This window comes from Herpailurus yagouaroundi, unplaced genomic scaffold (assembly GCF_014898765.1).
Source record: "Herpailurus yagouaroundi ecotype Mexico unplaced genomic scaffold, PumYag 180, whole genome shotgun sequence".
NCBI classification, from domain to species: domain Eukaryota; kingdom Metazoa; phylum Chordata; class Mammalia; order Carnivora; family Felidae; genus Herpailurus; species Herpailurus yagouaroundi.
In genome coordinates, this window is record NW_024412411.1 from 18,854,715 (window position 1) to 18,877,936 (window position 23,222).

The following is a 23,222-nucleotide window of genomic DNA, read 5'->3' on the forward strand; positions in this document are numbered from 1 at the left end:
TTTATCAGTTATGACACAAAGTAGCCATTTTCAAGCTTCCATGATTTACAACATTCATGTTCTGTAAGTAAAGTTAACTGTCTTGAATATTTAGCCTACTATCCATTCTAAAGATAGGTAACTAATGAAAACAATATTATGAAAAGGTAAAATATATCTCTAAATAAACAATACTGTGATTTCTCAAAAGAAATTCAATTCCATTTCACGAAATCTTGGCATTCAGGTAAGAGTTTACTACATGCCTAGCTAAAGAGAATTCTCCTCTCTTATACTTAAGTATTTGCTCAAAATTATGCCACCTTTCAGCTTATTTCATATTAGATACAAAATTTTATTATTTTTTAGTTTTTTTTTAAATTTTAAATGTTTCCAGGGTTCTCTTTGTTTCTTGTTGATAAAGGAGACAAATGAAGATCTTTATTTTTCTAATCACCTAATCTATTGAGTAAACCTACTTTATTCCTGCAAATATTTTTGCTGTTCTGATTGTGTAATAATCAGGGCAGGCTAAATATTCACTATATTAAGACCATGAATGTGGGGGCGCTTGGGTGGCTCAGTCAGTTGTGCATCCGACTTCAGCTCAAGTCATGATTTCACGGTCCATGAGTCTCACATGTGCCCCACATTGGGCTTTGTGCTGACAGCTCAGAGCCTGGAGCCTGTTTCAGATTCTATGTCTCCCTCTCTCTCTGCCCCTCCCCCACTCACGCTCTGTCTCTCTCTCAAAAAAAAAATAAACATTAAAAAAAAAAAAGACCATGAATATGTCCCCAGACCTACTTCTTTCCCTAGTCTGATTTTTTTTTTTCCAACGTTTATTTATTTTTGGGACAGAGAGAGACAGAGCATGAACGGGCGAGGGGCAGAGAGAGGGAGACACAGAATCGGAAACAGGCTCCAGGCTCTGAGCCATCAGCCCAGAGCCCAACGCGGGGCTCGAACTCACGGACCGCGAGATCGTGACCTGGCTGAAGTCGGACGCTTAACCGACTACGCTACCCAGGCGCCCCATCCCTAGTCTGATTTTTTAATGCTGATGATAAACCAAGTCTATTTTTATGATGCATCTTATGTGGGAAATCTCTGTGACTCTAGGTATCTGATCATTCTTGAGAAATGACAGCACAGTTAATGCAATACATTTTTTAAGATAACCACTGCTAATTTAATGATTATCAATTGCCATTAAATGAATTGTGGAAAATTAAAAAAAAAAAACCCTCTCTTCTTGTAGACAAACTTTATGAATTCACTTTTTGGTCTAGTTTGGATCTATTGCTTTCTAGGCCTGCCTGCACATTGTCATCTCCGGTTTTAAATATTTAGTCTTCTACTTTAGTTCCTACTGACCTTGTATTAAATATCTTTTTATATCATGGATGCATTTACCATTTTGTTCAAATATATATTCAAGAAAACTTTTTGAAATAAGTACCTATGAGATATAAAATACCTGAGCGTGTCTGAATTTTATTATTATTTTTTTTTAACTGACAACTGTATGGATTTGGAATTACGAGTTGAAGATCATTTAACTCTGGAGGCTCGTGGGTGGTTCATTTGGTTAAGTGCCTGATTCTTGGTTTTGGCTCAGGTCATGATCTCACAATTTGTGGGATTGAGCCCCACATCAGGCTCTGCACTGATGGCATGGAGTCTGCTTTGAGTTCTCTCTTTCCCTCTCTCTCTGCTGCTCCCCCACTCTTGCATGCGTGCTCTCTCTCTTAAAATAGGGACACTTAAAAAAAAATCATTTAACTCTGAATTTTGAAGCCAATGCCCCATTATCATCAAGCTTGTCATGGGTGATAGCCAAATGTGATACCAATATGAGTTCTTATTCCTTTGGAAGAAATTGCTTATTTTTTTCCATTCTGAAAGCTTACATAATTTCCTTTCACATTCAGAAATTTTGCCAAAATATTTCTATGCTTAAATATTTTTATCCCATTCTATTTGATGGTTAGCAAATTCTTAATATAAAAAATGGCTTAAGATTATTGGAATTTATTATTTTGTAATTTTATCATTTTTCTCTTAAAATTTCTGTGTTCTTTTATTCCAGAATTTCTATTTAATAGATGTAGGAATGCTTGCCTTGATCTTTTGTATTCCTTAATTTCAATCATTTTTTCCATATTCTGAGAAAGTTCATCATTCTGTCATTTAAGATGAATAATTTGATTTAAACAAAATCTGTTGTATTATTCAGCCACTCTATGGACTTTTATAAATATTAGGAATCATGTTTGAAATTTCCAAAAAACTTTACTTTTATGTAATTATTTTTCTTCCATTGCAGTATTTACCTTTTATTAATAGCACATTCTCTATTATTTCCCTAAGTGTAATCAGTATAATTTTTAAAGTTCTCTTTTGTTCCTTAAAATGTCTCTGGTTCTTTGTTTTGCTTTTATTTTTTTGTTATCAGTTGTTCCGTTGTTTTTTGTTTTTAATTTTTAATGTGTATTTATTTTTTTGAGAGAGACAGCACAAGCGGGGGAGGAGCAGAGAGAGAGGGAGACACAGAATCCGAGGCCGGTTCCAGGCTGTGAGCCGTCAGCACAGAGACTGATGCGGGGCTTGAACCCACGAACTGCAAGACCATGACCTGAGCTACAGCTGGTCGCTTAGCCAACTGAGCCACCCAGGTGACCCATCAGTTCTTCCATTTATTCATCTTTTCTCTCGCTAGCTGTTGCATCTCCTCAAATGTTTAATGATGTTTGATGATTCTTGGTTAGACAAATTCATAGGTATGAACAAGGGACTCTGCTAAATAGAGACGGCATGGATTTTCCCTGTAGGTTTGTTCCTCTGTTTCTCTCGAGTCCTTTCCTCTATGTGGGAAAGCTGACTAGAGAGTTCGTGTGGCACATCGGATGGCAGGCATTGCAGCAGGGTGACCTGCAATAATGGTTAAGTACATGGGAGTCCTGAACCAGACTCTGCTTACATCTCAGCTCTAATACTTTCTAGCTGTGTGAACTTAGGAAATTACTCAACTTTTGTGTGTCCCTGTTTCCTTACATCTTAGATGATGATAATAATGGTGCCCACCCCACAGGGCTGTTATAAGAATGAAATGGACTAATTTGTTTACTTATTTATTTTTTAAAAATGTTTATTTTTGAGAGAGAGAGAGTGAGCGCATGCATGCAAGCGTGAGCGGGGGAGGGGCAGAGAGAGAGGGAGACACAGAATCTGAAACAGGCTCCAGGTGTCAGCACAGAGCCTGATGCAGGGCTCAAACTCATGAGCTGTGAGATCATGACCTGAGCTGAATTTGGATGCTTAACTGACTGAGCCACCCAGATGCCCCTGAAATGAACTAACGTAATTTACACAAAAGAATTCAGGAATGTACTGACAATGTTTTTAGGAGGCATGGAATGCCAAGAGTAGTCAGATGAGCTGGGGGCTCTATCAAATATGAAACAAGAAGGACTGTATCAGGAACAGAACAGTCAGCAGCAACGTCTTACCTTTTATCCTTCATTGCCTCTACCTATGTTAAGTTTACTTTAAGTTACTTTCATCGCTTTTGCTTGTCTCTTAGGCAAAAAGACTAACAGCAGTTTTCCCCCAGGCAAACAATGTAGTTTCTACAGAAAGCAGTGTTACGGGTTTATTATCCGGTACAAAAGCCAGACACCTCCTCCTCTGCGGGTGCCCTTAGGAGGAGAGGAGATGCCACTTGATCAAGCTATTCTATAGACAGTCACTAATTATCTTCATTATGGGCAAATATTTTATTTTTTTCTGTAGCTGCGGTTCTGGGCTTGAGCCTCTTTCAAGCCCCCTAGGGTGAACAGCTCCTGCTTTGGCTGATCATATTCTAGGCTTCAACTCCTCCTGCTTTGGTTTCTCAGTCAATATAATCCCATCCAATTAAAGATTGTTCTAAAGAATCAACTTCTCTGTGCTAATGAGAGATATTTTTGTTTTCAGGATTGCTTATGATTATTTACATCTAGGCATCCTTACTACCATTTCATAGTTAGGAAGAGGAAAAAATAAAAACATAGGTGTAGCGTGCCATCTTTAACCAGAATTCCTGCAAAGATGTACATTTAGGTAAAACAAACAAACAAACAAAAAGGAACATTGCTTCTTAAGGATAAAAATAACATTTTGATCATTGTAGGACTAATTTTTTCCAGTTTACAGTAAAACTCCCCACATAAATGTATTTATTTCTTCTTTGTAATTGCCTTTTCAACATAGAAGTATGTGATTTTAAGACTTATCTTTCTGTACTCATTGAAATATTGTGTGAGAAATTATGATGCCCTCAAAAAACAACATATAATTATGAAAATAGTATCTAAAAAAGTCTTGGAACTTAACTGAAAAGATACGTGATTGACAAAATCAGACGTTATCTGTAATTCATTTCATTCTCTAGAGAAGATATTATCATTGTGGAAAGTTCATACAGGAAGGTACTAGGAGAAAGAAAGAAAACCCTGAGGTATCAACCCTTCAAGAGAGGATCCATGATTTCGTATAAGATAAAATAAATCTTTGGTACTAACATAAATAAACAATTAAGCTGAAGATCATGAAGATGTAGAGGGTGGTGTGAGAGGGACCACAAGCAAAGTGACCTTTGCATTTCTGTTCCATGTATGTGGTCAGCAAATATTGTTACATCTGAATCTTACTAGTGAGTCACTGGTATCTGAGTAATGTCTCCTTGTCAACCTGCATCGTGTTCTTACTTTAGGAATCAAAGGCAAAGATGGCATGCATTTCCAGGTTCACTGAAAATTATCAAATGTTACATAAGTAGCAGTATATACACACACACACACACACACACACCCATTATCACTTAATTTTACTATAGCAAATAATTACACAGAAGTTAGTTTGACATATTACAAAGAAAGAGCTTTGCAATATTCAGGAGACATTTTCTTGCATGTGTCCCTCCCCTTAGTACATACACATTGCCGCTTAAGAACAAAATCATTGTTCCCATGAAAAATTCAAATGAGATTAACTATTTTTTTTAGATGAGTTAATTGACCATTCCTAGTTCCAAAGGATTAATGGTCCTGGACAAGCATAAAATAGACTCAGTCAGCTGCAGCAGCTTTTTCAAACAGCCCTGCCAACAGAGAGAATCAGCCACTGACACATCTCCTCTCCTCTAGCCCTTGAAACAACAGCATTGACCTTTAAAGCAAAGACTGAATGGGGTTGGGGGAGTTGATGCATTAAAATTAATTAATTAATTAATTAATTAAAAGAAAAACAGGACAAATTCAACAAAAACATGTCCAATGGTGCCAGATGGTGGGATTTTCATGTCTCTGTGCCATAATTATGGTCAAGTGGCTTAAGTGAGCTTGATGAAAATAAACAAATACCAATACCCTCACATTATCCAAAGTGGGGGGGAAAGAACTCCAGGTGCTGCTAATTATGGTGATATTGCAAAGTATTAAGGCATACAGAAGACTAGAGGAAACAAATTTATCAAGCAAGCATATTAAATGGACAAAGATGTTCATATTGTGTATGCACAAAATTAGATTTAAAAAAATTCTGTAGTGTGTATGTTGTACATTTAGAATCTAAAATGAAATACAAACAGTGCTGTTTTTGAGACCATACTTCCCCACCATGCAAGGCAAATTAGGTATCTTTTCATTGTAGTGCTATTTGTTCTGCTCAAATAAAGTTTTCATCCACATCCATTCATTTGACTTAAACACGCTTCAATGAGCAATGTGAAATGGAGAACGGGGAGTAAGAGGAGGGAAGAGAAGAGTGTTCAAAGAAGTATTCGACAGCTTATCAAGGTACAGGCAAAGGTCCCTCATTTTACAAACACACACACACATGCACACACACACACACACACACACTCACACACTGAGACATCCTACAAAACACGTGTAAAGAATATATAACCTTTTCTTTCTTTCCCTTTCCTTCTATCCTTCCTCCCTCCAAAATAACATTATTATTCCTGAAAACAAATTATTTAAGTCAACTAGTTAGGAACAGCACAGGGAAGCCAGGAAACATAATTTTTAAGTGAATAAGGCTACAAAATGTTATTTTGTGCATATGCACATGTTTTTAAGATGCCCTCTTTATGAGTGCTTAAGGTTTGTACTAAGAGCAAAGCAAGCACGGCATCATCCTGCTTCTGCTGACAGTTGTAGTAACTCTAAACAACACAAATGTTCTGCTGATGTCTGAGAAATCTAAAAGACATTGACATTTTACTCTGGAAAAAAAGGAGGATGTGGATTATTTTTCTTATTTTGTGTCAGCTTATCTGTAGGGAATCCACTTAATAGTGCTCATGCCTTTAATTGCTCAAAAAAGAACATCTGTGTTGTCTGTCACATTTTATCACATATACTGCTATCACTCATGTGGGGGAATAACACCTAGTAAAGGTTTATCTGTGGACAGGCTGGGGTAAAATCACTTTCTTGGAGGTCATTAAATCTTGGAGGTCATTATATGCAAGAGGGACATCCTTAGATGGAATTGCATTAGAGTTATCTGGTTTTGCATATATTAATTTAAAAATTAGCAACAATAACAGCTGATGTTTATTGAGAACTTACTTTGTGTCAAGCATGGTGTAAAGTGTTTTAATGTTTGTTTGTTTGTTTGTTTGTTTGTTTATTTATTTATTTATTTTGAGAGAGACAGAGACAAAATGGGGGTGGGTTAGGGGCAGAGAGAGAGAGACACAGAATCTGAAGCAGGCTCCAGGCTCCGAGCCATCAGCACAGAGCCCGATGCAGGGCTCAAACTCACATAGCTGTGAGATCATGACCTGAGCCGAAGTCAGATGCTCAACCGACTGAGCCACCAGGCACCCCATGGGTGTAAAGTGTTTTAAATGCATCATGTCATTTAGTTGTCAAATCCATCCTATGGGGCAGATATTATTATATTCCTCACTCCTGATGATGAAACAGACCTAGAATGGTTAGTAATTTGCATGGGTTCAGGCAGGCAGTAACTGGCAGGGCCAGCATGGGAACTTGGACCATCTCCTCCCAATGCCTGCATTCTAATACGTTGCATAATACCCTGTCCTATTAGATTTTGGCCAAGATATTTTACATGTCTCCTTAAACATAATTTTTGTAATTTGTCATAGAAGAATTCTCTGCATTGAGGATTTTGCTGTTTCAGTAAGACCTAACCTACATTGAGTTATCACTACAGAGGGTAGCCCTAAGAAGCTCCAAGTATTGAGAAGAACCTCCAATTCCACGTATGGAATTGTCAAATCACTATGTTGTACACCTCAAATTAATATCTCATTGTATGTCAACTGTACTTCGATAACAATTTTTTAAATGCATCAAATAAAATGAGATTGATCGGTGGGTGGATAGAGAGATGGTTTGATGGAAAGCTGGGACAAAGCAAGTTTAGTAAAATGTTAAGTGTAGGATCTGGATAATGCATAAATAAGTATTCATCTAAAAGCTTTTCAGTTTGAAAACATTCTTAATGCAATTTTGGGAAAAAATGCAGCTCTTGGGGGTGAGGAAGATGAGCAAGGAAGTCATATAAAAAAAAAGGCCCCCAACTTAATGGATTTGATAAAGGGCAGAATGACTAAATGTCAGTAATAGGAGGCAGAAATGTTTTCCATGAGTGAGAATTATAGAGGTAATAGAAACAGAGATCTCATATGGAGAGTGAGGATAATTATAAAGAAATATCAGACAGCCATTTGACAAAGTGCCGTATTTCAAAATAACAAACCCAGTGTTCATTCTATCAAAATATCTTGTCATTTTCTTTTATGGCATTTTGGTTCTATATGCTTATATAGAGATTACATACAGGCTTTTGTGTAAAGGGTTTTCTACAGGTTTGTATAAAGGGTCTATATTTTATATATAGTTAATATGCCCTTGGATGACACACCTATTGTTATGTGTTACTATACAGGGTGAATATTGGTGAACCATAGGGGTAGTATATAGAATTCTCTTTAGTGATATCTAGAATGCTTTGCATTCCTTTTTCTTAATTTATTCTTTTATTTCTTAATTTTGAGAGAGAGAGAGAGAGAGAGAGCAAGCAGGGGTGGGGCAGAGAGAGAGGGAGACAGAATCTGAAGCAGGCTCCACACTGTCAGTGCAGAGCCCAATGCAGGGCTCAAACCCATGAACCATGAGATCATGACCTGAGCAGGAACCAAGAGTCAGATGCCTAACAGACTGAGTCACCCAGGCGCCCTGGAATGCTTTGCATTTCTGAGTAAAAATTCATAATGAAATAACCTGAACTTTGTTACATATGTGTATAAATGCACAGAGCATTATTATATTTAAGACATGTCCCTCTCTTGCTCCAAGACGATGTTGGCAATTTAATCCTTTCTTTTGGCCATAGTCTTTTCACACTGCATGTGTTTGGATTCAGGATCTTTCTACCTCCAACAAAGCCAGTAAATTATAATGCTAACCAGACCTTAGTGTCTCTGACATTGTCTGCTTTTGCAGACTTGAGCTCAGAATAGCAGTAATTTGCTAACTCCCTGTGACGGGCTCACAAACAGAGTACTTGGCAGGGTGAGTAGAAGTGAGCAGGGGCGGGGTGCCACAATGGAGAAAGCCCAGAGGGAAGAGCTCTTCTCCTGTGACAGGATTCATGAAGTGGGAAATTAGTCATTAAACTATGTGCACACTGCATACTTAGGCAGTGCCACACTTCTTTTCAAGAGAATTTTCCTTGCTATTTTGTCTCAAACCATGAGTTCACAGTTAATCTGTGTGTAGTCCTATAGCAAGAAATGCTGGGCAAATGGCTGTGTTCTATCATGTGGGCAGAAGAGCTACCAGTAGAATGCGAAGTATTGCTAGTGTCATGGGAGGGACCTGTGGTTTAGTGGAGATAATGAAATGATAAACTCTTAACATTCCAGAGAGCGGATCGAAAGGAAAACTTAACACTCTGAACTCACAGAATTACTCTTTGGATATTTGTCATCACGAACGTTGAAGTGATGGAAGTCTGTGCTCCTTTTACTATCCATTGTAACATACTTGAATACCTAGGCTACTCTGTGATTGCTATAGGCTAATTTATGTCATTCCAATTCCTTAGAATAATCCTGAGATTCACCTATATTTTCCATCGTCTATGAAGAAGTTACCTGATACTCAGAATGATGAAATAATTCGTCCAAGATCAGAGTTACTAGTGGCAATGGGATCCTTACCTAAATGCGTCTGATGCCAAAACCTGAAGTCTTTTTATTATGCCATATTATTTTAGTGCTACAAAGAGGAGGAGATTACTTATTAACTGGGCTAGCTGCTTGTTTTTCCTTTCAAAATCTTCCCTGTACAAATCTTCTGCCTGATGCACTGCATAAGTACACTTTTGATAAATGCTTTGCATTTCTGAGTAAAATTTACCATACTTTATAATAAATACTCTGACCTTTTTTGGATGGTGCATATAATGCTAGGAAGCCCAGCTCTCCTAGCTGGAGCCATGTAAAGCTATAGCTAACTTTGTTTCCAATATCTCAAGAACTAAAACAGTTGGGACAAATCAATGATGTTTATACATTAACTCAAAATTTTGAAATAATTGGTATTGCATGGGCATGATTTATGTTTCATTATATGGATCTTGGCATATATTTTAACAGCTTTTGTATTATGTACCAGTCTGCTTGTCAGCCCTAAGAAAGAAAGGACATACGGATAAAAGAAAATTTAAGAAACAAACAAACAAACAAACAAACCCGTCACAATTCAGTCCCGGTATTATGTGCCCAAAAGCAACATTGAGCATAAATTCACAAATGAAAACATTTCTAAATGTCATCTTGATGGTGAAATTTGCCTCTTGTGAGATTTAACTGATACTATTCCCTGCTCTTTAAATTTGATTTTTTTCTTTCATTTTTCTTTTATTATGACTCTGTTTCAACAAGAGTTGCGACAGTCGGTTTTGCTATCACTTTCCCTCTTCTTAGGACAGGAAGTCTATGATGCAGATCTCTGTGATCTTCAAAAGGAGAACAAGAACACCAAGAGAAGAATGTGGGGAGGCATCAGGGACTGTGACAGCTCTATGAACTGAGCAAATTGTGACTGAAAAAAATCACAGTCAAATGCTCAGGGTTATTCTATTCTTGTAAGATTAGTCCTTCAGCTTTTGAAATGTGCACTTCTTATCTTGCAAATTGCATGAATACAAAGGAACTAGACACTTGTCTTTCAATGTGACAAGAATTCTGGAAAGCATTACCCCTTGAGAATGCCAAGCAAAATTATTAATATTAAAACAAAACTTTTTCTGAATCTAAGTTTTTCTTTTTTACTGAAAGGCCATCTGCATCCCCTTTTGAAATTCACCTTATCTTGCAAAAACCAGGTACTTCGCTACAACCCCCAGTGTGAAGCTTCCCTAATTTCCATGCCATCCCCACCCCCAGTCTACTTCCCCTAGACAGAATTAATTACAACTTCTTTTTCCTTCTCCCAGTGTGTAACTAGTCCTTCAATTCAGCACTATTTAATTGTGCTCTGTATGATAGTCAATTGTAGGTCTGTTTTCTGTGCTAAACTGTAATCCTTGAAAGCATCTTTTTACCTAAGTCCACTTACCCACGAACCTTAAGTACCGGGCACACGGTGGGTGTGTGGTTTTTGCTAACTTTACATTGAATTAAATCAATTTCCAGATAACTCTCAGGTCCTTTTTACAAAGCAGAAAGTGCAGAATGGAGGTTATTTAGCAAATCTGGGTGTTCAAGTTCTATGTTCTCATATGCGCAAAGCCACCCTGAAAATTCATGCTGAAACCACTTCAAAAGCTGCCTGGCAACCTTTTTAGCAATCCATACTCATGGACCTCAAACTGCATTGTACCTTCTGATGCCTGTGTTTTCAATAAGATCCCCTGTTGCTATTGATACACATCCAGATTTGTCAAACACTGGTTTTAGGTAAAGCAAAATAATTTTTTTTTAATTTAACGTTTATTTATTACTGAGAGACAGAGAGGCACAGAGCATGAGCAGGGGAGGGGTAGAGGGAGGGGGAGACACAGAATCTGAAACAGGCTCCAGGCTCTGAGCTGTCAGCACAGAGCCCGATGTGGGGCTCGAACTCATGAACTGTGAGATCGTGACCTGAGCCGATGTCAGTTGCCCAACCAACCAAGGCACCCAGGTGCCTCAAAATAAAATAATTTTTAAAAATTATACAAGATAGGGGTGTCTGGGTGGTTCAGTTGGTTGAGCATCCAACTTTTGATTTTGGCTCAGGTCATGATTTCAAGGTCATGGGATTGAGCCTCATGTCCAGCTTCACACTAAGTGTGGAAGCTACTTAAGATTCTCTCTCCCTCTCTGCCCGTCTCCCTCACTCATGCTCTCTAAATATATTTTAAAAAGTATACAAGATAAATTCATTTATTTATTTAAATAATACACTTTGATCTTCAGTTGCACATAGTGTACAAAATAGTTTATTATTGACTCTCCCATTAAGATGTAAGCTTCATGAAAGCAGGAAATTTCTTGTTTTTCTTTTCCTCTAAAACTCAATGTCCAGCACATGGATAACACAGTCACTTCCTAATTTGTCTCTCTTGATTTCCATCAGGGGCAAGAATTATCTTTCTAAATTAAAAGCTGATCATATAATTTCCTTCCTGCAAGCCTAAAGCCCCCTTTCTCTTACAGTTTTCAAACTTTAATATCCATCTAAATATCTTAGGGAGCTGAAAATTATATTAGGTTATGAGTTTACCCTCAGTGATTCCCCTCCATTTGATCTTGGTTGGGGACAGCAGAGCAGCTCTAGAAGTAATTCTTAATCACAGTCAGTTTTGAAAACATTCACTTCAATTAAAATAAGATAGTCAAAATATCTTGATATGGCACTCAGGACACTTCAAAATTGGACCCCGATTATCGCCCCGGTTTCTTTTTCCTAAGACATTAAACTCTATGCACAAGTCTGATTAGGCTACTTATAATTTCCTAAACATGAAATAATCTTCATTCTTCCCAGTAATTATATATAATTCTCCTTTCCCAGGATACTCTTGTATCTCATCACCTGTATTCAGTGAAGTTGTACTGAAAAGGAACCAGCTCAAGAGCTGGTTCTAAAGGATACCCAAGCTATAAAGCCATTTCTTTTCATTAGAATTAATTACTTCCTTCATTATGCTCCCAAAGAGTTTATACTTCTTATAGCATCCATCTCATGATATCATGATGTTTTTGTTGACCTCTCCCATTTAAAGATTGTGAACTTGCCACAGGCACCTGAGTGGCTCAGTCAGTGAAACATCCGACTTTGGTTCAGGTCATGATCTCCTGGTCTGTGGGTTTGAGCCCCGTGTTAGGCTCTGTGCTGGCAGCTCAGAGCCTGGAGCTTGCTTTGGATTCTGTGTCCCCATCTCTGCTCCTCCCCACTCATGCTGTCTCTGTCTGTCATTTTCTCTCAAAAATAAACATTAAAAAACTAAAAAAACCCAAAGATTATGAACTTGTTGAAGCACATATACATACATATTCACACACATTTCATCTTTATATCACTATCTTTTTGAATACTAATGGGCACATGATAAATGCTCAATAAATATTTGTTGAATTTCATTACAGATGTTTTACAATCTAGTACATTCACATATTTTACAACATAGTTGACATTATAAGTGCTAATTATGAGTCTATGATAATTAGCAGGAAGTTTGTGAGTATCAAACAAATGTAACTTCATTATAATAGTAAGCATATTTTAAAAATAATAGTTTGGTAATTTTTGCATCTAATTTTCCAAAGAATACCTTTATTTCTCTAATTGATTACTTTAATTCCTTGTATAAGTCAGCCAAGAGAGCAAGAACATCTATTTATATCATAAGTCCTCTATGAAATGTATTTCCATAAAAATCAATCAAATTAGAAAGGTGAGTCTAAGTGTTAAATGTTTTAATTGGCACTTTATAAATGTTTATTAAATGAATGATTGAATAAATTATCATTCTGGAACTATGTCTAAACTGATAAATCAGGTAGTTACAAAGAGAAAAGATCAGTTAAGTGTTTTATGCTTTAAACATTTTTAATGTAACTTTTTGTGATATTAGTGTTTTACAAAAATGTGATTTAGAATGCCTTATAATAACACTCCAACATATTTTTGGTAATTTTTAAGGGGGAGAGGAATTCTTATGGCATAATTTATTAACAGTAATGAAAATAGATTATACAAACTATTTCATGATATTAGAAATCTTTTGAGGATACATTACATCAAATGTTTTATAAATGTCGTATATTTAAATGTTTTATAGCCAATGACAGAGTTTTGTTTTATACAGAGATATCATTTACAGTAAAATGCTAGTGAAATTGAATTTAAAATATACACCATTGTTATGTTTAGTTCCTTTGACTCACCATTTAGGGCAAATGTCATTAAGATATTCATCATCTAAGATCACGACCTTTGAAAGTACTATTTCCAATAATGCCCAAATCTTTGAAAGCTTTAACCCAACATTCAACTTGAAGTAATAAAATTTCTAAAAATCTATCAATCATGAATTCTGAGAATGACCATACTGAGCACCCAGCAAATCCCACTCATTTTGAAAAAGAGGAAATAGAGACCAAGAAGAATATGTGACTCACCAAAGGTCATACAGAAAATCAATGGCAGAGCTGGGACTGGAATTCAGGGTCCCAGTGATTCATGTAATACTCTCTCATTAACTTATGCTGTCTTTTTTTTTTCTACTTCTGTTTGCATGGGAAAACCCATTGATTTGGTTGGTACTCAAATCTCAGCCATAATCAGTGTCTTCTGTAGCCTCAGAGTTTTCTTGAAACTCACTGTGCAAGTAACAAAACTTGTTGACTTATATTGTTATTTTATACTTCAAAGTTTATGTTTAGGAGGAGGGTTTGGAAACAAACATTAGCTTAGGTTAACTCTTAGAACATGCTTGAGAGGGGTTCCACATTTTACATTATGCATATCAGTATTTGTTGCATATTTTGAAGCAATTATTACCATAACTTTGAAATAAAAATATTTAAACTGAGATAAACAACAAAAGAAAAAATGTATTCTTGTTTGGAACCCTCATCACTCTGGGTGGTCCCTGAGCTAATTTTTGTAATATATTAGATGGTTTTTTTCTTGTAGGAACTTATGGGAGAAATAGGAATTTAGGAAGAATCCCTCTGCTTTTGCATTGCATTTTGCTATATGAAATCACAAATACTCCATGAAGTATATAATCTTTCTCCAAAATCTTCAATATGTTTCTCTTTATTGGTTCTTTCCATTCAACCTATAAACATAATCAAGACATTCTCATTCTGGAACAATTAAATGAAACCAGGCACCCATTCCATCTCTTATTTATACCTCTCCCATTTCCTGAATCACTCTGGCTGTCACCTGTTCTGTTATTACCTTATGTATTTATACATTTTTTAGAGCATCCAATGATGTCTAGCACATAGTGGGCAAACAGGAAACACTTCATAAGTATTATCCTACTGAACTTTAGATTGTTTGATTTCTCTGTGCTGTTCACTCTGCTAATTAACATGAACTTGCAAAGAAACAAAGACAGTGGTACAAATCATCAGAAGTTCCTTATAAAATAAGCATAATTTTCAGATCACTTCTCTGAATTTGAAAGAGTTGTACATTTACTGAGATAGAAAAGTATAATTCCAGATTTCCTATTAGGCACTCTCATAGAACCACGGACTTTCCTTTATCGGAAAATATTAAGCTGAAATTTAAAATGTTGTGTAAAATCCTTTGGATGGTATCAGTCTCTCCAGGTAGTATGAAAGCTTTATGAAGACAAGAAAACCACCCAAGTTGTTTCATGGGTGACTGAAAGTTCCCCGGGGGGACAAGGATTCTGCCTGACACAGAAAAGAGGTTCAACAATTATCTATTGAATGAATGAATGAATATACTGAGAAGATTTAAGTAGCTCACAATACTAAAGTTAAAAATTAAATTTAGAAGGGGATATTCAGTATATTTGGCAATTAGATCAAATGTCATACAGGTAATTTAGAGAACTTTCTGATGACTATTGTGAATTGCAAAGTATCTTACCCTTGAAATTGATTCATTTATAAATAAATTCATTAGCAAATAATTTCGACTATCCAAAGCTTTCATACGGAGAGCTCTTTAAAGGGATTGTGTAAGCTTTCCCTTTCTTCATTTCTTTTAAGCTAAGAGCTCAACAGTGACATAGCCATTATTTCCTTATGCCTTAAAATCCAGTAACTTATATCAAACTCTATTCAGGTTGGAAAATAAATATTTTTGCTCTGTGCTTTGGATTTACATTAAAGCCATAAAAACAGCAAGATTTACTCTGGACCCGTAAATTAGACCAAAAGCTCTTACATCCTGTTTTTAGGGCTAGTGTTTGCATTTGTCATGTTTCAGTCTATTTCATCTCATACAGGTCTACCAGCCTGTAATAGTGAAAACACACAAGCACTCTTTTTGTTTTAGGACACTATTATTCTGCTACAGTTCTGTCAGGATTTCTATGATGTTCCTTTAAATAGAAAATATGCGTACACATAATATTTCACATTTTTAAAACTATATTCCCCTTGTAATGCATAGAAATTGTCCTAGTATCTTTACCTTTGGGTTTTAGTGCTTTATGTTTACCTTTAAAATACTTTTTTTTCTTTTTATAATTTGTTTTGAAGGGCATATGTATTCATGTGTATGTGGCTGACATATAGTTTTTGTTTGTTTGTTTGTTTGTTTGTTTTTTTAGTTTTTTTAAATTTATTGAGAGAGAGAGAGAGTGAGCGCAAGTGGGCACCCAGGGCTGAGGGGCAGAGACAGAGGGAAAGAGAGAATCCTAAGCAGGCTCCGTGCTGTCAGCACAGATTCCAATGCAGGGCTGGATCCTCCATACAGAACCATGAGATCGCGAGTCCAAAAATCAAGAGTCCAACGTTTAACTGAGTCACCCAGGTGCCCTGAGAAATATTTGTAATAGTAAAATATGATCATTTTTTAGCTGTGATTCAAGTCTTGTTGGGATCTTAGAATTTGACTAAGAAAATCCAGTTCACAAGCAACACTGATTTCCATAATGTACAAGTGAAAAGAATGCTCTTTCTTTGGCATTTGTAGCTATGAGCCTTGAATGTTTGCAAAAATTTTTGAAGTAATTGATTTATACCTTACTTTCAGTTTTCAGTCAAGTTCCCTTCCTGTAATGCCACAATATTGAACACTAATATAGCTTTTCATGTAAAAGACCCCAATTTTAGTCATCATGGCAAAGTTCTTACACTGATGATTTTTTAACTTGGGCAGTTGGTAGCATATTGGGATTATCAAGGAAGATGGTTAAACCCAAGAACTTGGAGAGAAGATTTAAAAAATTCTTCTTGGAGGGGCACCTGGGTGGCTCAGTCAGTTAAGCATCCAACTCTTGATTTTGGCTCAGGTCCTGGTTCTTGAGTTCATGCCCTGCATTGGGCTCTGCACTGAGAGCACAGAGCCTGCTTGAGTTTCTGTATCACTCTCTCTCTCAAAATAAATAAAAACAAACTTAAAAAAATTTTTTCTTGGCGTTAAATAATTTAAATAAATACCTAGCATTAATTGGAGACAAAATTTATACTAGATTGCTTGGAATATTTTCTTGAATTATAGTTTCATCGATGATATTAACCAAGTTAAAGGACACATTTATCAGTGAAGGACTATAGCTAGCCTAGGAAAACATGTTACAGAGAAGGCAATTTCTTTTGATGTATGTGTATCAGGATCTAGGATAGAGAAATATAGGATAAAGGCAATCCTCTACCTACTGTCTTTCATAATAAGTTAATGAGTTGTATCCTGACTGATAGATCAATCTTATGTGAATTCAAGTATTATAAGCACGCCAAAGAGTAATTGATCACTTCTAAATACACTAATACATTTTAGATTCTAGATCTTTAAGGATTGGGCCACTCACTGTACTACTGAAGCATGCCTCCATTTAAAATAAAAGGAGAATTACAGGTCATTCAAGTCCCATTGGATCTTTCATGTTTAAATAGATCAAATTGCATAATTTAGCATATGAATAACAGGATACCTGTTTCAGTATATCTGCAAGAGAAGTATCCTTTTTTTTAAAAATAAAGGCAAATTATAATGAGTTCCATCCATTACAATGCTCTATATTAAAAGCTAATTTGAATGTAATAAAGGCCACCAGGCTCTAAAAGTAAATAAATAAAATTAAATTAAAGTAGAACTAAAACATTATGTCTCTCTCTTTGCTTTAAAAATATAATAAGTTTCCTTACTGCCTACAGCCCATTGACAAGTCTTTGAGACAAGCAGATTCTGAGCTCAGCTACCTTGATGATGACACTTTGCTAAGGGCAAAAGGGAATCTTAGCTTAACATTATCCTGACACCCCAGGATCCTGTAATTCTCCTTTAATGTATAAAAATTCCTTTGGAAACTTGCTTTATCTCTACTCCCCAAGATATATGTTAGCAATCATACTCCAAGCATATGGCTCCCTGATACACATCTGAAGGGTCTCATGATTGAGGTTTTACTAGGCAGTAACAAATGACCTTTTCCTAACAATAATAGCTAGTCCCCTCAAGGTCCTGGAAACCTTACTTCCAAAATTCCTTGGAGACTTAGGCTATCCCTAACCTCCTCCCAACTTGAAGGTGTATGATCAGTTACCCTGTCACAACCCCAGCACAGCTCTTTCTGCCAACGGGTCCTGTCCTTGCACTTTCATAAAACCCCCTTTTTGCACCAAAAATGTCTCAAGAATTCTTTCTTGGCCATTGGCTTTGGTAAGAAAGGGGCACCTGGGTGGCTTAGTCAGTTGAGCATCTGAATCTTGAATTTGGCTCAGGTCATGATCTCACTGTGCTGACAACACAGAGTCTGCTTGGATTCTCTCTCCCTCTCTCAGCCCCTCCCCTGCTTATGCACACACTTGTGCACACACACTGTCTCTTTCCCTCTCTCTCAAAATAAATAAACATTAAAAAAAATAAACTGGTAAAAAAATTAAAATGGTTTAAAAAACAGAAAGCTGTAATTTTTATTGAAAGGAAACACAAAGTGAGTTTCAATTTCAACCTGACCTGCCCGAGGACACTTTCTAAGTTATGGCACAAAATTGTGAACCAAAACAGGTATCAACAGTCAATTGAAGCTCAGGGCTACTGAGGTAGGTGGTATTTGTGGGTCAGGGTTTTAGAAAAGAACAAGAGGCTCAGAGAAGTGGGATAAAGTCCGCATGGAGATTTTGTCAGAATACTAAACTGCATATACTTAAGTGAAAATATTTGAGGCTCAGCAAAGAATAGCTACTGGGAATCTTTGAGATAAGCATATATTCTGGAGGTTACTCAGTCCTTAGAGACTTCTCAGAAGCAGAATGTAGGGATTTCAGTAAAGCAAGCCGATAGCTCAAAAAGGCCATGGCTTAGCTATAGTACTATTGCATATATGCTTTAACGAAGTCTGAAAACAATCCTTGGAGGATCAAACCGATCACCAAATTCACTGCCAGAACAAATAAACTAACTGCAATCAGGAAGAAATGCAGATCTACAAGCATGAATAACTTGTAATAGAATAGAATATATGTGTGAAAATGTAAAATCATTTTTCCTGTCTTATTTTTATAAAAGACAATTAACTAGGGGCACCTGGGTTGCTCAGTGGGTTAAGTGCCCGACTTCGGCTCAAGTCATGATCTCATGGTTCATGAGTTCGAGCCCCACATTGGGCTCTCTGCAGTCAGCACAGAGTGCTCTTCAGAACCTTGGTGCCTGCCTCCCACCCTTCCCCTGGTCCTAAGAGTATGCACTCTCTCTCTCTCAAAAATAAATAAACACCGGGGCACCTGGGTGGCGCAGTCGGTTAAGCGTCCGACTTCAGCCAGGTCACACTCTTGCGGTCCGTGAGTTCGAGCCCCGCGTCAGGCTCTGGGCTGATGGCTCGGAGACTGGAGCCTGTTTCTGATTCTGTGTCTCCCTCTCTCTCTGCCCCTCCCCCGTTCATGCTCTGTCTCTCTCTGTTCCAAAAATAAATAAACGTTGAAAAAAATAAAAAAAAATAATAAATAAATAAATAAACACCAAAAACAAAAGGCAATCGAATAAAGAAAAAATAAATGACAATATGCTGTGAGATTTATAACATGTATAGTAGTCTGAAAACATAGCATAAAGAATGGACAGAGTAAATGGAAGACCTCTGTTTTCAATGTTTTAATTATACATGATGACACAATGTTCATTCAATATATACTTTAATAAGTTAAGGACGATATAGCAATTCCAGAAAACATTAAAAAATTAGAAAGTAAAACTGAAAAGCAAATAGATGAGATAAAATAGAATGCTAAAAAATAAAAGGACTATTGAAAATGCTCTGTATGATATGTTAATGATGGATACATGTCATTATACATTTGATGAAACCCATGGAATACACAACTCCAAGAATGAACCCTGTTGTAAACTATGGACTTTAGGTGATCATGATATGTCAATAGGTTTATCAGTTGTAACTGATGTACTTTTCTGAGGGGGGATGTTGATAATGTGGGAAGCTATACATGTGTGGGGACAGTGAATATAAGGGAAATCTTTATACCTTCCCCTCCACTTTGCTGTGAGCCTAAAAATTGACCTAAAAACACAGTCATAAAAATGAGTAATCCAAAAGAAGGCAGAAACAAATGAAAGAATTAAGAAGAGTTGGCACAAAGAATAAATAAAAACAATAAAATGAATTTACACTCAATAATATTAAAGTAATACAGTTGAAAGCATTAAATAAGCTAAACACATACATTAAAAGACAGATTTTCATACTGATTAATAAGAAGATATAACTACTTCTTAAAGCAGAAAAATTTTAATTATGAAGATACAGATGGCTAAAAAGCAAAATGATAAAAAATAATACTCTATGAAAGTTCTCATTCTGAGAAATCTGGAATGGCTACATTATTTTCAAAAAAGAGATTTTAAGGCACAAATTATTTCCAGAGATAAGGAGGGCATTAGGATGAAGGGTCAATAAATTGAGAATACGTAACAATCCAGAGGCACCTGGGTGGCTCCAGGCAGTTAAGTGTCTGACTCTTGATTTCCACTCAGGTCATGATTTCACATCATGAGATTGAGCCCCTCATCGGTCACCATGCTGAGCCTGCTTGGGATTCTCTCCCTCCCTCTCTCTTTGCCTCTTCCCTGCTTATGCACATGTGATTACACACACTCTCTCTCTCTTAAAATAATTAAACATACTTTAAAAAAGAATACATAACAATCCTTTAAAAGTATCTGGTTAATAAAAGAATATCTATATGTATAAAAATAAAACAAAACTAAAGAGAGACATTATTGGATCCTTAGTTACAAATTTTAATAGTCCTCCCTCAATAAATAAATAAACAAAACAAGTAAATAAAAAATTAGTAATAATATAGAAGATTTAAACAAAGCACACTTAGTATAATCAACATTTATGGAAAATTATAAAGTAAAAACTGAAAAATACACATTATTTTCAAGTTCACATGGATAACCCACCAAAACAGACCACACACTGGGACATAAAATAAATCTATATATTTCAAAGGATTGAATTCATACGTGACCATAGCAAAATCAGTAGACAATGACAAAAACATAATGGGAAAAATCACCACATATTTTGAAATTAAGCAGCACATTTCTGCATAAGCCATGAGCCAATGAAGGAATCACAGATGTAATTAGAATATATTTTTAATAGAATGATAATTTAAAGACAACATACCATAATATTAAAATACAGCTTAAATAGTGCTTATAGGTAAATCCAAAGCTTTAAATGCTTATAATAGAACAGAGGGAAGTCTGAAAATCAGCATCTACTCTACCATCTGTAAAAAGTAGAAATGAACTTATTAACCCAAAGCACCTAAAATGAAGGAGGCAGTAAAGGTGAATCTTAAAATGAAAGTCATAGGACTATAAAGTAGTAAAACAGAAAAACAATGAGTAAACAAAGTACAACAGAGGGAAAAAAAAAAAATTTTTTTTTTTTTTTTTTTAAAGATCAACAATAGTGAGAAATTCCCTGATTGATAAAGGGGAGAGAAAGAGACAGAGGGAATGAATATTCTAAATTACAAATCAGGAATAAATGAAGGGACATCTATCAGCAAATATTAAAGAGGGGACACCACTACAGCTCAAAAAGGTATTAACTGAACAACAAAATAATACTATGAACAAAGTTATACCAAAATTTTTTGACAATTTAATTAAATGGGCACATTCCTTAAAAGGCACACAGTAGCAAAACTGACTTGAGGAAGTTGTAGAGCTGAACAGCCATATATCTATTAATGCAATTATTCAACATAAATGACCTTCTTACATTCATACAAAAAAAAAAAAAAGAAAAAAAGAAAAAGAAAAAAATCAAAGCCAGATTGCTTCACTGGTGAATTAGCTAAAACACTTAAGGAATAAAATAATATCAGTCTTAAAAAATACTTCAAATAATAGTATAAAAGCTGATTTTATGAAACCAGCAATACTCTAATACTAAAATCAGACAAAAATATTACAAGAAGAGAAAAATATAGACCATTATATGTGGTGAACATAAATACAAAAATTATTTTAAAATATTAACTTTTTGAGTCTAACAAGTGGGATTCATCTCAGAACTGCAAATTTTATTCAACATTCAAATATTAATTTAATCTTTCAACAGAATAAAGGAGAGAAACACATTAAGAGAATTTAAGTTAATGCAGAAAAAATGTTTCACAAAATCTAACACTACCTACATTAAATAAAGGAAGGGAAATAAGAGAAATCAGACCAGGAAAAAAAACCTGTGAAACAGAGTAAATCAAAGAGATGATAAGGTGGTTAGGATGAATATATGCTATACATATATCACAGGGAAGAATATGGTAGCTTTTTGCCAATAATTTTAGCAACCTAGATAAAATAGACAAATCACTGGAGAGATACTAACGAATTCACCCAGGAAGAAATAGATAACCTAAACAACTCTATAACTACTAAAGAAGTTAAAGTTCTAGACAGAGTCTATGTTCATTTCTGCCAAATATTTTTAAAAATTCTGAAAGTTCTACTAGAAAATTAAAGGTAAGGGAATATTTTCCACTGATTCTATGCAGCCAGCATTACAAAACAGATAATTAAAAAAAGAAACCTACAGACTCATATCCTTTATGAACATAGATGCAAAATTCTTAACATATTCAGTAAATTCAATTCCATATGTAAACAATAAATAAACTAGTGAGATTTTTCATAAGAATGCAAGATTTGATTAATATGAAAACTAATCAATATAATTCATGTATTATTAAACTGAGGAAAAAGATTATCTCAATATATGTAGGAAAAAAACATTTGATAAACTCTAACATCTAATTCTGATAAAAAGACAGCAAACTAGAAAGGTAAAGAAACTTTCTCAACTTGATAAAGGAAACCCTTGAAAAACCCACAGCTGACAGCATGTTTCCTTCAAAGATCAAGAAGATGTCAAAGATATCTGCTTTCATATTAGAGATTTTAACTGGTATAATAAGGCAGCAAGAGAAAAAAGTACCTAGGTTGGAAAGGAAAAGTAAAACTATCTTTGTTAGCAGATGCCATGATCAGGGGTGCATTGGTGGCTTAGTAGGTTAAGGGTCCAACTCTCCATCTCCTTTCAGGTCATGATCTCACACATCAGGAGATCAAGCCCTGCCTCAGGCTCTGCGCTGACAGCATGGAGCCTACTTGGATTTCTCTCTCTGTCTCTCCCCTGCTCACTCCTACTCTCTCTCTCTCTCTCTCTCAAAATAAATAAATAAAAACCTTAAAAAAAAAAGAAAAAAGGAAGATCCCATGATTATCTATGTAGAAAATCCTATGGAAACTAAATAAGTGCATTTATGTAGATTATAAAATGCAAGATTATTACAAATTCAAATGTTTTTCTACAAGTAGCATCACTTAACAATCAGTAGTTCAGAAATAAACAATCAATGCCATTTACAGTAATATGAAAAATATGCGATTTTTAGGTACACCTCTGTCAAGAGACACATGACCTGTAGGCTGAATGAAACAGTCATTTTTAAGAGATATTAA

The 23,222-nt window shown here is 35.6% G+C and overlaps 1 pseudogene; it reads left to right on the forward strand.

The window, feature by feature from the left end:
- The first annotated feature begins 465 nt into the window (after positions 1-465).
- LOC121039559 (uncharacterized) lies at positions 466-563 on the forward strand (annotated as a pseudogene).
- The last annotated feature ends 22,659 nt before the right edge of the window (positions 564-23,222 follow it).